The sequence below is a fragment of the Thalia democratica genome, unplaced genomic scaffold (assembly GCF_965202585.1).
Source record: "Thalia democratica unplaced genomic scaffold, ktThaDemo2.hap1.1 HAP1_SCAFFOLD_132, whole genome shotgun sequence".
Taxonomy (NCBI): domain Eukaryota; kingdom Metazoa; phylum Chordata; class Thaliacea; order Salpida; family Salpidae; genus Thalia; species Thalia democratica.
This window is the reverse complement of record NW_028139284.1, coordinates 8,888-24,594: the sequence shown is the minus strand read 5'-3', so window position 1 is coordinate 24,594 and position 15,707 is coordinate 8,888. Positions and strand designations below refer to the sequence as shown.

Here is a 15,707-nt window from a genome sequence, read left to right as displayed (position 1 = left end):
TGACTTGTAACGACTTTGTTATCTTAGAAAAAAAAGTGAAAATAAGTTATAAAAGTAATGTTAAAAATAATTTAAAAAAATTGTCTACAAATACAGATAAACAGAATTAAATGCTAATTTCAGCCCTAACTTTTTTACTGTTTTATAGCTTTAAAAACTATTAAAAAGCTATTTATATGGTTCTAATTGTTTTTTAAGTTTTTAAACACTACGGAATACGTTTTATAAACAAATATTAATAAACCGTTCAGTTATCAAAACTTTATTCTATACTAGAATTTTGCAGTGGTAACAATTTAAATGCTCTTCGGTCAAAATAAACTGTTTATTTTAACAGAAGAGCACCGGTAGTAATACCACCGCAAAACTCTAGTTTTGGATTAAGCTTAAAATCACAATTTTTTTTATCTGAAGCTTTTTAAAGTTTTTTGAATTGAGCAAAACTATATTAGATTATCTTAAAGTGTTTTTGTTATATGAACAAAAGTTAAAAAAGTTTAAAAAAAGAATTACCTTAGTAAGACTAAAAACTATTTCGATTTAAGCTTAATATACATTAAAATAAAAGTATTTTAAAAATTATAAAGTGACAGCTTTAACTAACTACAATCATTTTCTCTATAGTCTAAGTACAAGTTTATAGTTTTATTTTTATACTAATAAACTTAAGAGGTTTGTAAAACAAAACTGTTAAAACAAAAACATTTAAGATAGTAGAAAATTTACCTGAAACAAAATTAAATAAAAAGTACATTACAAAATTACGACAATAAACGACATTGTATGTATTTCCATTATATATTAGAAAACTAAATATACTATAGTGTAGTTAGTAGTCGTTTTTGTTATTTCATATAAATTTATTAGCTTCCAATTGATCTGTTACAATCTACTTTAAAATAACATATATATAAAAGTAAATAATTTACGTTTTATTACTGTCAAATCTAGTTTCCAACTTATATCTTGAAGTTTAAGAAAAAATCAATAAAAATACTAATACAGTATTTTCTACGCACATACCTGTATGACTTGATAATTAAAATGTGTAAGTTTTAAGGTAAGTTTTGAGCATTTCTAAAAAGTTTAAAACTGTTATGTATTCTTTACAACACCTGTTAACTGACTTTTAATACATTTAACTTCGTTTAATTTTGAAAGCTAGTATATATATAATTATGAATATAAAAAGTAGTTTATAAATAACATCACAATTAGTTAACTATAGTCAAGCAAAAGTTACTCTACATGCAAACCTTACATGCTAAAAAAATAGACTGTATTGCATATTTTAAGATCGCTGTATACAAATCAATACTATCAAACGGCCCACAAAGCCTTCATCATGTCGTAGTTGATCTTGTGATTCAACACGCTGTCTCCTTTGTAATCTTCGTGATCTTCAACGACCCGCCTCATTTTCTGCGCCATCGTGAGCGTCTCGCCTGAAGCTATGCCGCTCAAGTGGCTCATGTAAGCGCTGAGCTTCTCTGAAGTTTCAACGGTGTGAGCTTCACTCTTCAAATATTCTTTAACGAGCCGATCAGCCCGATGTAGTCTCCTCCGTCGCCGTTTATAATTTTGTCTGCAGACATCAGCACCACATTTCCTTTCTCACCACCACCAACTTACAGTTTGCCGGGAAAGCTGAACTTTTGCGTCCTGACGGCGTCCCTCTTTTGCGCCTTGTCCATATTCGAGTGATGCCCAGACAGGGGAGTGGTCAAGTCCACGTCAAACTTCGCGAAAGCCCTGACCAACAGCACCACGAACGTAGCAAAAGCGGCGTTTTCGAAATCGCTCGGTTGAATTTCCAAGACACGGAACTCGCACCTCCAGCCGATCGGCGACTTCGGTCCGGGTGGCGGCTTGAACCTCACCGGTCGATACACGGAACTGTTCATGTGCTCGAAGTAGCAGTAGCTCTCTTCAGCGTCCGCGTTTTTATTGGACACGAGGAACGGGTCTCGCACCCAAACATGGGCGACGTGCCTCGACACGGCCTCGTCGACACCTCGCGAAATGAGAAAATCGAACACTTGTCGGTCGTACGAAACAGGAACGTCGTTGAGCATGAGGTGGTCTTCGCGTAAGAACATATCCGCCGAGTCCCAACGCGAGCTCTTCACCGTTTTCGTTTCTTCTCGCGTCCGATCGTCGTTGCACTGCACCATCATCGTCCATCTAGTGTCCACGTCTGAGACGAAGCCACAAAAAAAGGGGCTGGAGGCGCTCATGGCCATCAAAATTGGCGAAATCGCCACGAGCTGGTCGTACACTTTCTTGCACTGGTCTAAATCGGCCAGCTGAACGGTGGTTTGAAGGCAGCAACTGCTGTAGGCGACATAAACGCTGTCTAGGTAGATGTGGCTTTCCTTGCTCGCGTCTCGGTCTTCTTTTTGCTCAAAATATTCTCTGAACGGAAGCCTTGTGTTTTTGTCCTTGTAAACTGGAACATTGCCGACGAACTTGGATCCTTTTCTTGACACCATGTTAATATGCCATGCTCTATAAGCTGGCGAAGTGCTGCAGGCGTCGTCGTGGAAAAATATCGATCTTGATATTTGGTTATTTTCTTCTTGTCCAATTTGCAAGGCAGGTACGGTAAAGTTCTCGCAGCCTATCAGCGGGTATGTGGTCATCGTCACCATTTTTTCGTTTTCGCCCAGAAAACTGTTTATTTGGTCCCTTCTGGCCTTCATGTTAGCCTCAACTTTTGCCAGATCGTCCACCGAGCTTCCGAAAGGCTTACCCGGCGTGCTCTCCGCCTGAAACTCACTCGATTCCATCTGCCAGCAGATCCGATCCTCCTCATCAAGCGTCTCGTTGAACTTTTTCAGCTTTTCGAGGACTTCAGTCGCCTTCAGTACCAACTTGACCGTCTCGGCTTCATCGTCCACTCTGACAATCAACTGTTCGATCTCATCGCCCCATTTAAACGGGTAGTCCCCTCGACCCCGCATTCTCGTGTAATTGTGGACGAACTGCTCCAACCCCTGCCGTTTTAGCTTGGGGATGAGCGGCTTCATTTCTTCCCAACTGTAAAAGTTTGGGGCACGTTCGTAATCTTCCATTTGTTTTGAAATGTTCACCTGCATTATCCAAGTAAGACGCTCGTCTTGTTGTGGTTTTTGAACCTTTTACAAACTATACTATTCTATAAATTTTATTGACAAAACAAAATTTTTAATTTTGCTTTTTTTTTATTTTAGGCATTAAGTATTTTTTTTACGCATTTCTTGTATTTAATTAAAAATGTAGCAAATTTTTGCTATTTTGAAATTAAAAGTAACTGGAATAATCCTAAAATTTATGTCAAAATTAAGGCTTACAGCAACTTCTAGAATACATCTTTTATTTAAATAACGTTTTTATATTTTTCTTTTCTTTTGTTTAGTTATACATAAGAAAATCTAAATATGTAGAAATTATTATATAATTTTTTTTTTAATTACTATTCTATGCGAAAATTATCTCGTATTTTAGGGCAATGTATACTTTTAATCTTAATATCTCAAAAAACCCATCGCTGACATATCTTTGTTTTTATCTTCTAGAAAAATGACAAGAAATCTATATGCAACATTTAAAGGTATTGGAAGGGTATATAACTGGTTTTTTAGGTTTTTACAAGCGATGTTGTTTAAATTTATATCTTTTATTTATATTTTTTTTAAATCTTTTTTTTTAAATCTATTTTTTTTTAATAAAAAAAGTCTTAAAGTTAATTTGTAGTTTTTAAATAGCTTATCTTATAAATGCTATACATTTTACCATTTAATCAAAAATGGTAAAAAAGTTTTTTGTAAATAAGTTTTTCATCTATTTTTCTGTAATTTTATTCAAGTAGATTTTTGAACAAAACTATGAAGAATTTTGAGTACTTTCAACACTGTAAAAGGTAAAAACTGGTTGGATTTAAACTTAAATAACTTCTCAAATACTTTAACAGAAAGTAACAAAACCATTTTTGAAACGAAGAAATCAAGCTCTGTTTAACTATATTGAACACTTATTTTGATTTTCTATTGAGCATTTTTTTTATCAGTCAATGGCTGCTTGAACCCTGTTTTCAGCCAACTTTGGAGCAATTAAAATATACTTGACTAGAATTTCAAACGATAAAATAGCACAAATAATTTTTTTTAGCTTTGAAACAACTTTTCTAAAGTTATTACCTTAATTCTGATATATATACAAAAACTAAAGCTTGAAACAACTAAGCTAAAACAACTTAGCTAAATCAACTAAGCTAAAACAACTAATAAAACGTTTAAACGACCCGCCATGTCCTGAACAAGAGTGACGTTTCGTTGACAACAGAGAAGACATGCTTTGTTTCAAAGCATCCGTGGCGTGCGACTCGATAACCGAAAGGTTCTTCGTGAACCTTGGACTAAATATTTTGAACGTCTTTTTTGTCGATCATTTAATTATAATAATATCATAAACAATTAAACCAAAACTCAAACAAAAAATGTAGATAGAAAAATGTCCTAGTAGTCTTTATCAATAGTATATGTATAAATAAATGGCAATCTTTCACATTAACTTAAGTAAATTACTATATTCAAAATTATATAGCTTGAGACCTTTCATCTACAATCTATGAAACATTTAAAGTTATACAAAAATTATTTTTAGTAATGTTGTACCTTAATTCATTGTTAGTCATGCTGTTTTTACTTTCAAGTTTTTACTTTATATGAGTACGGTTGAAGTTGAATAAAAATGCACATGGCTAAATTATTTTATTTTTATATACTAAATTTATTTCATGCAAGTAATGAATTTGCGTTAAAGATAAAGGAGTTTGTAAACATTTAAAATAAATAAAAAACTAATAAGAAATAAAATCATAAATTTATATCTTCTAGTATGTTTGTTACATAATATTTAAACTGACAAGTATAAATAATTATAGTAAAAATACATAACTTAAGAATATTTGTTGACATTAACTACAGTTTTAAACTTGTTTTTGTAACACTTAATCGTTTTTTTTTTTGTGGTTGTTCACTTATTTGTGTTTTACTTTTTAAGAGTTTGTTTTCTTAAATACCTAAATAAATTGTTTCATTCTATTTTTTAAACGATCGGCGTAAATAAAAGGTTTTTGACTTAATACTTTTAACGCGTCAAAATTTCTTTAAACACTTAAAAAAAAGACAAAATCCTAAAATGAATGATTGAATTTTTAAAAGAGATGTTAATCATAAAATTTTTTTTTATAGTACTAGTAGCAAAATAACTGTCTTCAAACTAAGGAAAGAAAAATATGGTTATTACAGAAGTACAAAAAAGTATAAAATTAAAACTTTGATCAATATCAACAAAACGATTAAAATACTATTTGTTTTTTTAGGTGAAAAGCTTACTAGCAAAAATTAAAAAAGTTACCTAAACTTCATGAACTTATTTAAAATTGTTTAGCGTTTGTTGATGTAAAATTATAATTCTAACAAATGAAGGGGAATAAAACAAAGAGCTGTTCAAAGTTATTAAACTTTTTAAAATGTGAGTGGTTTTAAAGAAAACGTTTGTTGGTTTTACCAGCTTAATTATTTTGGTAAACATACTAAATTTTTTTTTTCTAAATATAAACTAAGATGATAATTTTTTAATTTCACTAAATAAAAAAATAAGTTAAATTCTCATTTTTAGTAAAAGTAAAAATTTAAGAAGTTCTTATAAAGTATTTTGTCGCATACCAAAACGATAATTTGATTGAAAAACAAAAACTTACTTTTTTGAAACCAAACCCTACTGTACTTCAATTCTCTTTCATGTGCGTGTGCAATGAAGCGAAACGTTCTAGTGTACTATGACGTCACAAGCAAATTATTACTTGCATGCAATAAAATATTAACAGACAGTTGACAGTTAATACCACTCTTCAGTATGGGTGATCCTTACCTGCGTCTACTCGAGTAGTAGACCAGTAAGATCATCAAATGATGACTGCGGTATGATGATTCTCACATGAGTTAAATTTTTACCGCGCCTCAATTGGAATCGCAACTCTAATTGAGGATTGTCTGATGCTGGCCATGCATGAAGAGTTTTTATCTTATGAGAAAGATTATTAATGATCAAAACTCTAATTGAGGATTATCTGATGCTGGCCATGAACGAAGAGTTTTTATCTATTGAGAAAGATTATTAATACACCAAATGCTTTTATGGAAATTCCCGGTAAATTTTTCTTATAGAATGCAGATTAAAATTATTTTAAACAAAAGTATTAGTATCTAAATAAAAATTAACAATATTAAGAACATAATTTCATAAACAAACCATCTATTAAACAAGAAAGCTGTCGTATTAAAAAATTATAGTTGTTTATGAAAAAAACTATCAAAATAAGAAAATGTAAATAAAATATTTTTTCAAACCTAAAACACTGCAAACAAATTTAAAAAAAAACACGAAGTTTTTTAACAAAGGTCTTTTTATGCAACAAAAAGCAGCGCCACAGAAGTCATTCAGGCGTTTGTTTTGGTCACTGAAAAATATTCCTTATTCTGGAACAAAAGTAGGCACAAGACATCACCCTTCAGGATATAGATGAATAGGTATAGATGTTTATAAATTATCAAGTTTAAAAGCATTTTACAATATTACGTTATAAATGTATAGATATTATACAGTTTTTTAGTAATTTGAAAACAAATTTATGACTACTAATATTTTTAAAAGTGTAGAATTAACTTTAAGTATATAAAAATAATTCTTTATACGATATACTTTTATATTAACTACTAAATTATTGAAAACTAAACATATTAAACTGTAAAACTAAACAAGAACAAAATAGAGAAATTAAATAAGTGTTGTGATACATTGAGTTTTCTTTCTTTTAACTTTTTAGTAACAGCTTAAACCAGTGATATTCTACTTAATATAAAGCTGTGCACATTAAATTACAGGAAAATAAGTTCTGTGCTCACTAGACTATAAAAGTATATATTGTTATCTAAATGCCCTACTTTATTTTCTGTGTTGATTAGTTTATGTTTTAATAAATTGTAAACTGATTGTTTTCGTTACAGTTAGTTTTTTCTAACAGAATAAGACAAATCAAACGCCAGTTAAAAAACAAACTTTTACTTTACTTACTCTATTTTGTTCAGTATAACATTTATATGCATACTACTTAGGTGAACACTGTGAAGACACTAGTTCAAACTATATCAAATACTTTTGAAAATAACACGTGATAAAAATAAGAGCTTTTTTTTAACTCATATACACTGTATAGTTATATACAGTTCTATTTACTACAAAATGCGCTGCAATAAAAAAAACTATTTTCAGAATATATGCAGCTTCTTTATCAATATAGTTGATATCAGCCAATCTGAGTCTAAAGCCTAAAATTGGAACTACTACCACACAAATGATAAAAACTACAGTCCTTTATACAAAAACTAAATTAACTAAACAGAAACTTAGAATCATCAATTAGAATAAATCTAATGCAAAAATTAAAAGCATCAAAAAAGAAAAGTAGTAAATTTTATACTCACTTGTTTAAAAATTAAAATACATCAAGCGTACTAACAAGCATCTAGTTTTAAACAAAAAATAACAATTTTTTTAATAGTCTTTTATTAGAAAACTGTCTTATTAATAAAGAATAACTATTTAGGAAAACACCCTTAATAAAGCAAAAAAGTGCTAAGAATTTTTTTTAACCTCAAACACTACAAACAAACTTTCGAAAATAACTAGTTATTTAACAAAGCTGTTTTCATGCAACAAAAAGTCATTCAGGCGCTTGTTTTGATCACTGAAAAATATTTCTTATCCTGGAAGACAAGTAACCAACTGCTTGCCAACCCCTGTTCTAACCAAATTTATTGGAAACGTATTTACTTGAACAAACGCGTAAAAATCTATTTGGACTTTAAAATTAAAATAAATAGCTTCTAGACGTTTTTGTTTTATTTAGATAAAAAATGAGATATCTACAAAGCAAGAATAACCAATTAGTATATTGTATGTCTGAATGAAAACATTTGTAAACTCAATAAATTTTATTACTACAAATAATTTACTTATTTACTATTTTAAAATAAACAAGTTGAAAACTAGTCGAACTCTTAAGTGAAAAAAATAAATTTCATGTAGTTTCGTTTAATATTCACATAGCAAAATGAGTTGTTTATGGTGTTTTATATATATATTAAAGTAAAAAAACCTGTAAGCGTGATTTACTAAATAAAAATTGTGCAAAAGTACTTCATCTTTCCGCGTAATTTTGAAAAAAAAACAAATAATTGTAAAAACTACGAACAAAACAAAACGATTATTATTTAAGCGCTAATAAGCACTTAAAATCAAGTCAAGAGTGTAAGATTTTGTAAATTATGAAAACTTATTTAAGTTTGTGATTTTTGCTAACAAATAAAAAAGTTAAGTAAAAATAAATGTATACTTTGGTAAAATTATTTCTAAACTTTGTTTTTTGTAAGCAAGTTTATGTAGAATTGTAAAATTTAAAACGACAAAACTTAAAATAATACAAAATATAAAAAGACAATATTAAGAAAATTTTAAATACATCTATTATGTAATTTTTAGTTATGGATGTTAAAATCGAAGCTTAAAAAAAATCAGTCCAGTACGCGAAGTCTTTTTATTTAAAACAGTTTTTTAACATTAAATATTTAAGGCCATTTGAAGAAAAGCATTAAAAACATACATAATATAGAATTTATTTTCTTATAAAATATAGAATATTTATTTTTTACTACCTTCTTTAACTAATGTTATTTTTGATCTTTTTCATATTATTAGAATAAAAAGTGGATTTTATTAATGAATGTATTAAATAACTAAATTAAATTCTACAAGTGTATTAGGTGTTTAATTTTTTTCTTAAAGCTCTAAAACTATGCATAATAAAATAATTAAACAAATTGCTTAAAGGGAGCTTTCTTTTTTAGCTCATACTTTTTAGCTTTGAAACCTACAAAAAATCTGTTTGTTATCAATTTAATAATTTTTTACGGAAAATTCAAGTTTGTTTCAAATAACAAGTAACTTTAAATTTGAAAAAACTGTTGAAAATTTAAGAATTTTTAATTAGATTTTCTCATTGTAAATTATCATTTTAAATTTTTTACAGTTATTACAAAAAGTTTTGAGATTGATTATGAAAAGTAAAATAACAAAACAAATAAAATATTTTCATGTATAAGAGCCAAAAGAGCTTTTTGTTATTTTTTTTATCTTCTAAGACTTATTGATTTATCTTTAATCTTTGATTTCATAAATTTTGAAAGAATGAAACAATCTAAAGTGTTAATTCAACAAAACGTTTGTTTTAATATTTTTTGTTCTCAATATTTATACAACATTAATTTTTTTAATCTTTAGATATGTTCTTGCTTTTTCGTATTGATAAAAAGTATTTCAGTTTGTTGTTTACAGCAACATCAAGTTTCGAGTAAATTATTGGATTAAGCAAGCTGTTGATCGGTAGGAGAACAATAGAAGTAAGAGAATGAACAATGTCAGGAGTTTGGTATCCGAAAAACCTTGCATAAGAAAACACAATTATAGGTAACCAACAGGCTATGTCTGTTGCAACGATTAAAGACACTCTGTAGAGCATAGTGTTTTCGTTTTTTGATCTATTCTTCGAAAGTTTGTCAGATTCACTAAACCAAGTTTTATGAAATATCAAGGCGTATCCGACTGAAATGAAAGTTATCAAAATCAAATTAAAACTCATTAAAGCAAAAACATATTTCGAAGTCATATAACTTTCTGGGTAGAAGTCAGGTAGACAAACTGCAGACGAACCATAGAAACCAAATGACTTTATAATATCTATACTTGTGTTTGGATATTGGTTCCTAAAACCATATGAGTTAAAGTACCAGTCACTAAAGTCTCTGATGTTGTAAATACTTCTTGAAGGTGGTATACTGTTAGTTTTAGAACTAGTCCAAACAGTCTCGATATTCTCAGCTAGTTTGTACAGGTCTTCAGATTTAATAATTCGGTCAACATTTTTATTTGAAAAAAAGATATTGCTTGATATGACCATTTTTTGCACAAATTCTTTTTGGAAAACTACTGGTATAAATGACAAAATCAATGGGACAATCCAACATATAAATAATAACAAGTATATTTTGTACGTACTGATGTCTAAGCTTTTAAATGGCTTATAGACAGTGTATAGTCTAAAGCCAGTCAGTAGTACTAAAATGTTTAAAGAAGTTTGAGAAGAAATAAATGTAAGTATTCCAATTACTCTGCAAGCTAAACCTGAACGCCATTCAAGGTCATTAGAACAATAAACTCCTGAAAACTTTTCAGATGTAAAAGCTATCATAGCTAGAGTTAATCCGAAAATTACATCAGAGAGTGACAAGTTTAATACAAATATTAAGTTAAAATACTTTTTGGAACGCTTGTCTCCAACATTTTTCAGTGTTTTAAAAGTATTTATAAAAACTATTGTATTTAAAAAAATAATACTTATAAAATAAAATCAAAATATATTTTCTGAGGTAAACGTTCTTTATCATTTGTTTAACTGAGCTAATAGAGTTTTCTTTGCACTCATCAGACAAATTGAAACAATCTTGCTCGTAGTCATTAACTTTCCTTTTGTCTATTGAAACAGGATAACCTGCGGTACAATTAAAATGAGTCGTTTCAGAGCAATACTTTTCGTCAGACTGGTCATTACATTCAAAATTAAAGTCGCAAGCTTTTTTAATCTCTATGAGCTCATAATTGTTAGAATCGCACCGAAAATACCAAGGACAGTCAAGTCTGTTATCTTTACATGTTTTGAACAAATTGTCTATGTCCAAATCAAAGGTGACGTTTTTAAACTTGTCAGTAAATAACACTTTACTGTTTTCAACAGTTATTATCTTGTTCAGGTCAATTTCAGCAGAAATGTTTAGTTTGGATAAACCAGATTTTAGTTCTGAGTTATCAAAATAAAACTTGGAAGTTTGCTTTGAACTAAAGTTGTAAGTCTTATTTAGAAGTGAATTGTTTTTGATTGATAGTCCTATGTAGTTTAAATAAAAAAGTTCCGAGTTATTGAAAAGAAAATCAAAGCATTTTGTTAGATGTAAAAACTGTGAATTAAAAAAATGAAATTTCATTATTTTAAAACACTCTTGTGAGCACTCGTCTTCTTTGTATGGACATTCTATTTCCCAATTACAAGATCCACGCAAGTCAGACAAACTGTAAAGTACTTTATGATCATAAGACTTTAAATTTTACTTTTACTATCATTATAGTAAGCATCTAAAAAAAGAGCGCTTAAATAGTCCTGTTTAAACATCGTAATATCTTCATACTCTCCTGACACAACATCAAATGAACGATTAAACGCAGTTTGTCCTTTAGCACATCTTTGCTCGTCTACATTTTCAAATTCAATCTGAAAGTAGTTAACTGCAACGCTAAATATTATCTCAGTGCTGCAGTACTTTTCGTCAACGCCTCCCGGCATGTCGTACTCCAAGTTGCACAGCAAAGTAAAGTTGTATTTCTTATAGTTTAAACCATTAACTTCGTGAAAGAAACGACAAAGAGGTCGAACTTCTGACTTTTCGCACGCACATTAATCCGACAAGTCCTGGCAATCTACTGTTCCATCGCACACTTGGTTTTTGAGGACAATTGTTCCATCAAAGCATCTAAAACACGAAAGTTTTCCATACTGATCGAAACAGCTGTCTTCTTGATTAATACAGTGTGTATTGTTTTTGTTGAAGGGTAATTTAGGCTTAGGTACTGTGACATTTTTTAAAATGTAGCCAAAGTCTAAAACATCAATTGTGGGTATTTCACACTTTAAGCCAAACATGTTGATTGAAACAAACTTTTTGTTTCTTTCAAGCATCTTGCTTTGGTTTAAAAAAATTATATCAGAAAAAGACTCATTAGTAAACTTTGTTATAAAGTTAGACCGAGCATAAATAAAAGCCTTGTTAGATACAAAATAACGAAGATACGTTTGGTTGTATTTACAACCTTCTATTTCGTCGGATCCATCAATGCAGTTTACGTATCCGTTGCATTTTAGTTTCTTTGGTAAGGACCTACTTTGATCTATGCACAAAAACAACTGGTCGTGCGTGCAGTTTGTGATAAATAAATCTTTTTCTTCTATTCCAAACGGGCAGTCAGAATTACCATCTCCGACCATTTCGTAAGAAAGACATCTGTTGTGTGTGATTGCGTGGTGGTTTCCTGTTTTTAAACCATAGTAACTTAAATACAACTTACATAACTAGTTTATAAGCTAATGAAATTGTATTTTAACCTCCATTCAAGTCAGCAATTGGATTATTGTTCATTGTACAGCTAAACTCGTATTCGAAACAGATAAAATTTTCAACATTTTCATCAGACCCGTCACTGCAGTCTTGTATGTTGTTGTTTACAGAACTCCTAAGAACGCACTTTGTTTTGCCTGATTTGCACTCAAACTCGAAACTATGTTCACATGCTATCTGTGAAGCCTGTTTTTTGACTCTACTTTAAAGATGTCAATAGCAAATTAGAATAGTTTTAATAAGAGTTAACTTCAAGAGGTCAGTTTTAAAAAACAATTCAAGCACAGTGAGTTTACTTTTTGAATGATATAAGTTTGATAGAAATATTAACTTTCTTATAGTCACAACTTGCTGCAAGTCTGTCTTGAAATGATTTTTCGCTTCCATTTCTGTTAACTTTTAACTCTTGAATTTTTGCTTATACAAGTAATTGCTTTTACCATTGGTATAGTTAAAAAGCTTCGTAAAGTATGCTTAAATTAAAAAAAAAAAAATTCTAAAAATTTTATTTCTCTTTAAGAAATACAACTAATCAAAGACTTTAACTATATTTTTAGTTTTCCTCTAAATGAATTGATATTTAAATCGTAGTACTAAATAAATATTAATCAAGTTACATAAAAATAAAAACAAATTAACAATATTGAAAAAAAAAAACATTTTTAAGGTTGTTTTGTCTGTTGATAAAGCTATCTCTACTTTATTTTTAATTATGTTAACTAGGGGTCAACAGCCTTTTATAGTTGGGGTAAATTTTCTAACAAATATTTTGCGAGTAAATTAATTGAAAAAGTCTGATACTTTTAGTATAAAAAGTTGAGCAAAAAATTTTAGCCCGAAACATGCAAATTTAGAAAGTTTTGGCAGACTTGGCCGCAGTCAGTTTGACAACCTCTGAATCAAAACATAATGACTTTTTTTAAACTATTACGTGCATTGTAAGAATGACCTACTAACAGTATTAAATGTTTTAACCGTATATTAAAGTCATTAAACAAGTAGAAACAATCCTGTAATAGTTTTTAATGGTTTAACTTAATTTTAATTAGAAATAAATAAAGTTGTAGCTTGAATTAATTTTTCTCTAAAACTATTTTGATTTGTCAACCAATTTATATAAAACTCGATGATTAAGCTTTATACAAAATAAAAATTAAAACATAAAGACATATAGCTTTTAATAGAATCAAATGTAATCAACATTGTTAGATCCAGCGTTAATAATTTACTAACAAAAATCCAAAGTATAGCAAAACTATTATTTAAAAAGATACTTAAAATAAAGACGGAAACATTTAAAGATAAATTACTCCTGTTTACAACTTAAGTTATGTAAGCGGAGCTATTTCAATTATAACGTCTCCTTATTTAGTCTAACTGCTTTGTTACAGTTTGATATATATTTGCTATTTGTTGATTAGTCATTCATTTTAGTAACAATGAAAAATCCTGTTTGGTTTGTATAGTTTTGAAGAAAAAACAACTTAAAGTCTTAGTTTAAAAGAAAATCTTTTATAAGCTTAAACACGTGATATGAAACAAACAAATCTAACATGTACATTTTGAGCTAAACTTTGTTGATGTTTTAACTAAAAAAACTAATATTTAGTTAACGAATTACTTTATCAAACAACCTCAAAAACTTTTGAAAGCGTTTAAAAAACTTAGACTTTTTGTATAACATAAACTTTAGAAATAGCTGTTTGAATATTTTTTTTTATATTAGTAGTCTAGCATAGCGTATGAATTTCAATGAAGTAATTTTATTCTACAAAAATGAGTCAAATAAGTTTTTTTTCAGAAACGTAAAAGTTTAATTGTTTTAATCATTGCACGGTTTTTGATAAAAGTAAACAACCTTAATTTACCTAAAAGAGCTTATAGTTCTAATACCATTTGCAATTTTATATTTTTTTTTTTATAAATCTCTATACTTAAAGCTTTGTGAACCGTGTCTTCGGTTCTTTGTCGAAAGTTAAACTAAGTGTAAAAATTTTTGCAAAATGTTAAATTTTTAAAATTAAATTTATTATATCATAACTATACAAAGTTATAAAAGATAAACTTTTTAAAAAGCATCGAACATACGATTCAAAAAGCTTTAAGTATGCAATATATTAAAATAAAAAGTTTAATTAAAAAAAGTTTTTATTTAGCTTATATTTTTTATAATCAGATAATTTTGTAATTAGTCTTAGATTATAGTATTCTATATTTATTTATGTACAGAAAAAAAGGCTGTATAGAAATATGTGAACGGCTTAAGTATACAAGTAGACATTATAAATTTAATACCTTCATTGTAAGTATTCAGAGACTTTACCACTAAAGAAGATATTCTATATGGAGTTTTGTTGTGAAGCTTTCAAACTAGTTTGTAACAATTGTCTGATGTTAAATTAAAAAACATCAAAAATATTAATAAACGCATGTAGAATCTGTTTTAAACGTAATTTGAGTTTTGTATTCGGCTATAGATCAAAAGTTTTAAAATATGACTTAAAATACTGTGGTCGAAACTTACACTGTAAGAAAATCCGATGAAGGCCTTTTAAATTTGTTTTAGCCAATGTTTATTTCTGCCATTATCAACAAAGTTGAGTTGTTCGCGCCATCAACAATAAACATTGAACTTCACTTGACGACCAAAAAAAAACAGCATCCAATGTTGTCTCAAATGCTGTTGTTGTTGGTTGTGTGGAGAAGTTCATTATTTATTGATTTTGTTTTAGTAAATTGATCTAAATATTTACGTAAGAAAATAAATAAAAATGAATAAAAACAGAATAACGCACAACTTATATTTTTTAGCTGTTTGTTACAATGGTATAAAGTTAGTTATGTTCACGACTAGCTTAATATTAAACAAAAAGAGTTTTAAGCTTTATAATTACTTACTTTCTGTTACTTTTCTTTGATACCTTGTTATTCAGAAATACTGTGTTTGTTTAATGGATTATAACTACTAATACATTTCAATAATTATAGCTGGTTTAATTGGTAAAGAATTAGATTTTTGTTTTACATGACTTTTTTGTCAATTATAATTTTCAATATTACTAAACTTATTTTATGCAAGTGATGAGTTTGCGTAAAAGCGAAAGGAACTTGTAATAATATAAAAAAAAATCTTAGGCAAAATAATCATAAACTTATATCTTCTAGTATATTTTGTTACATAAATACTTAACTTGTAAGTATGACTAGCGATAGTTAAAACGAGCATAAAGTTAATTTTATAGACAAATTTATAAATTTTTCAAAAAACATAAAACTTTAATGTCAATTATTTTCCTTATCTTAGAAGCTATCTAAAAAATTTTTTTTTAATCTTAGAGAACGCACCTTTGTCTTTATTTAAGAAAAAAAAAATTTGGTTTA

At 28.5% G+C, this 15,707-nt stretch overlaps 1 non-coding gene and 1 pseudogene across 1 annotated transcript; one reads left to right on the top strand and one right to left on the bottom strand.

The window, feature by feature from the left end:
- Positions 1-1,628: 1,628 nt before the first annotated feature.
- On the bottom strand, positions 1,629-3,098 carry LOC145845688 (glutamate--cysteine ligase catalytic subunit pseudogene; annotated as a pseudogene).
- A 2,795-nt stretch (positions 3,099-5,893) lies between these two features.
- LOC145845690 (U8 small nucleolar RNA) lies at positions 5,894-6,043 on the top strand. The gene has a single exon (XR_014370505.1). It is a non-coding gene; the product is annotated as a U8 small nucleolar RNA (small nucleolar RNA).
- The last annotated feature ends 9,664 nt before the right edge of the window (positions 6,044-15,707 follow it).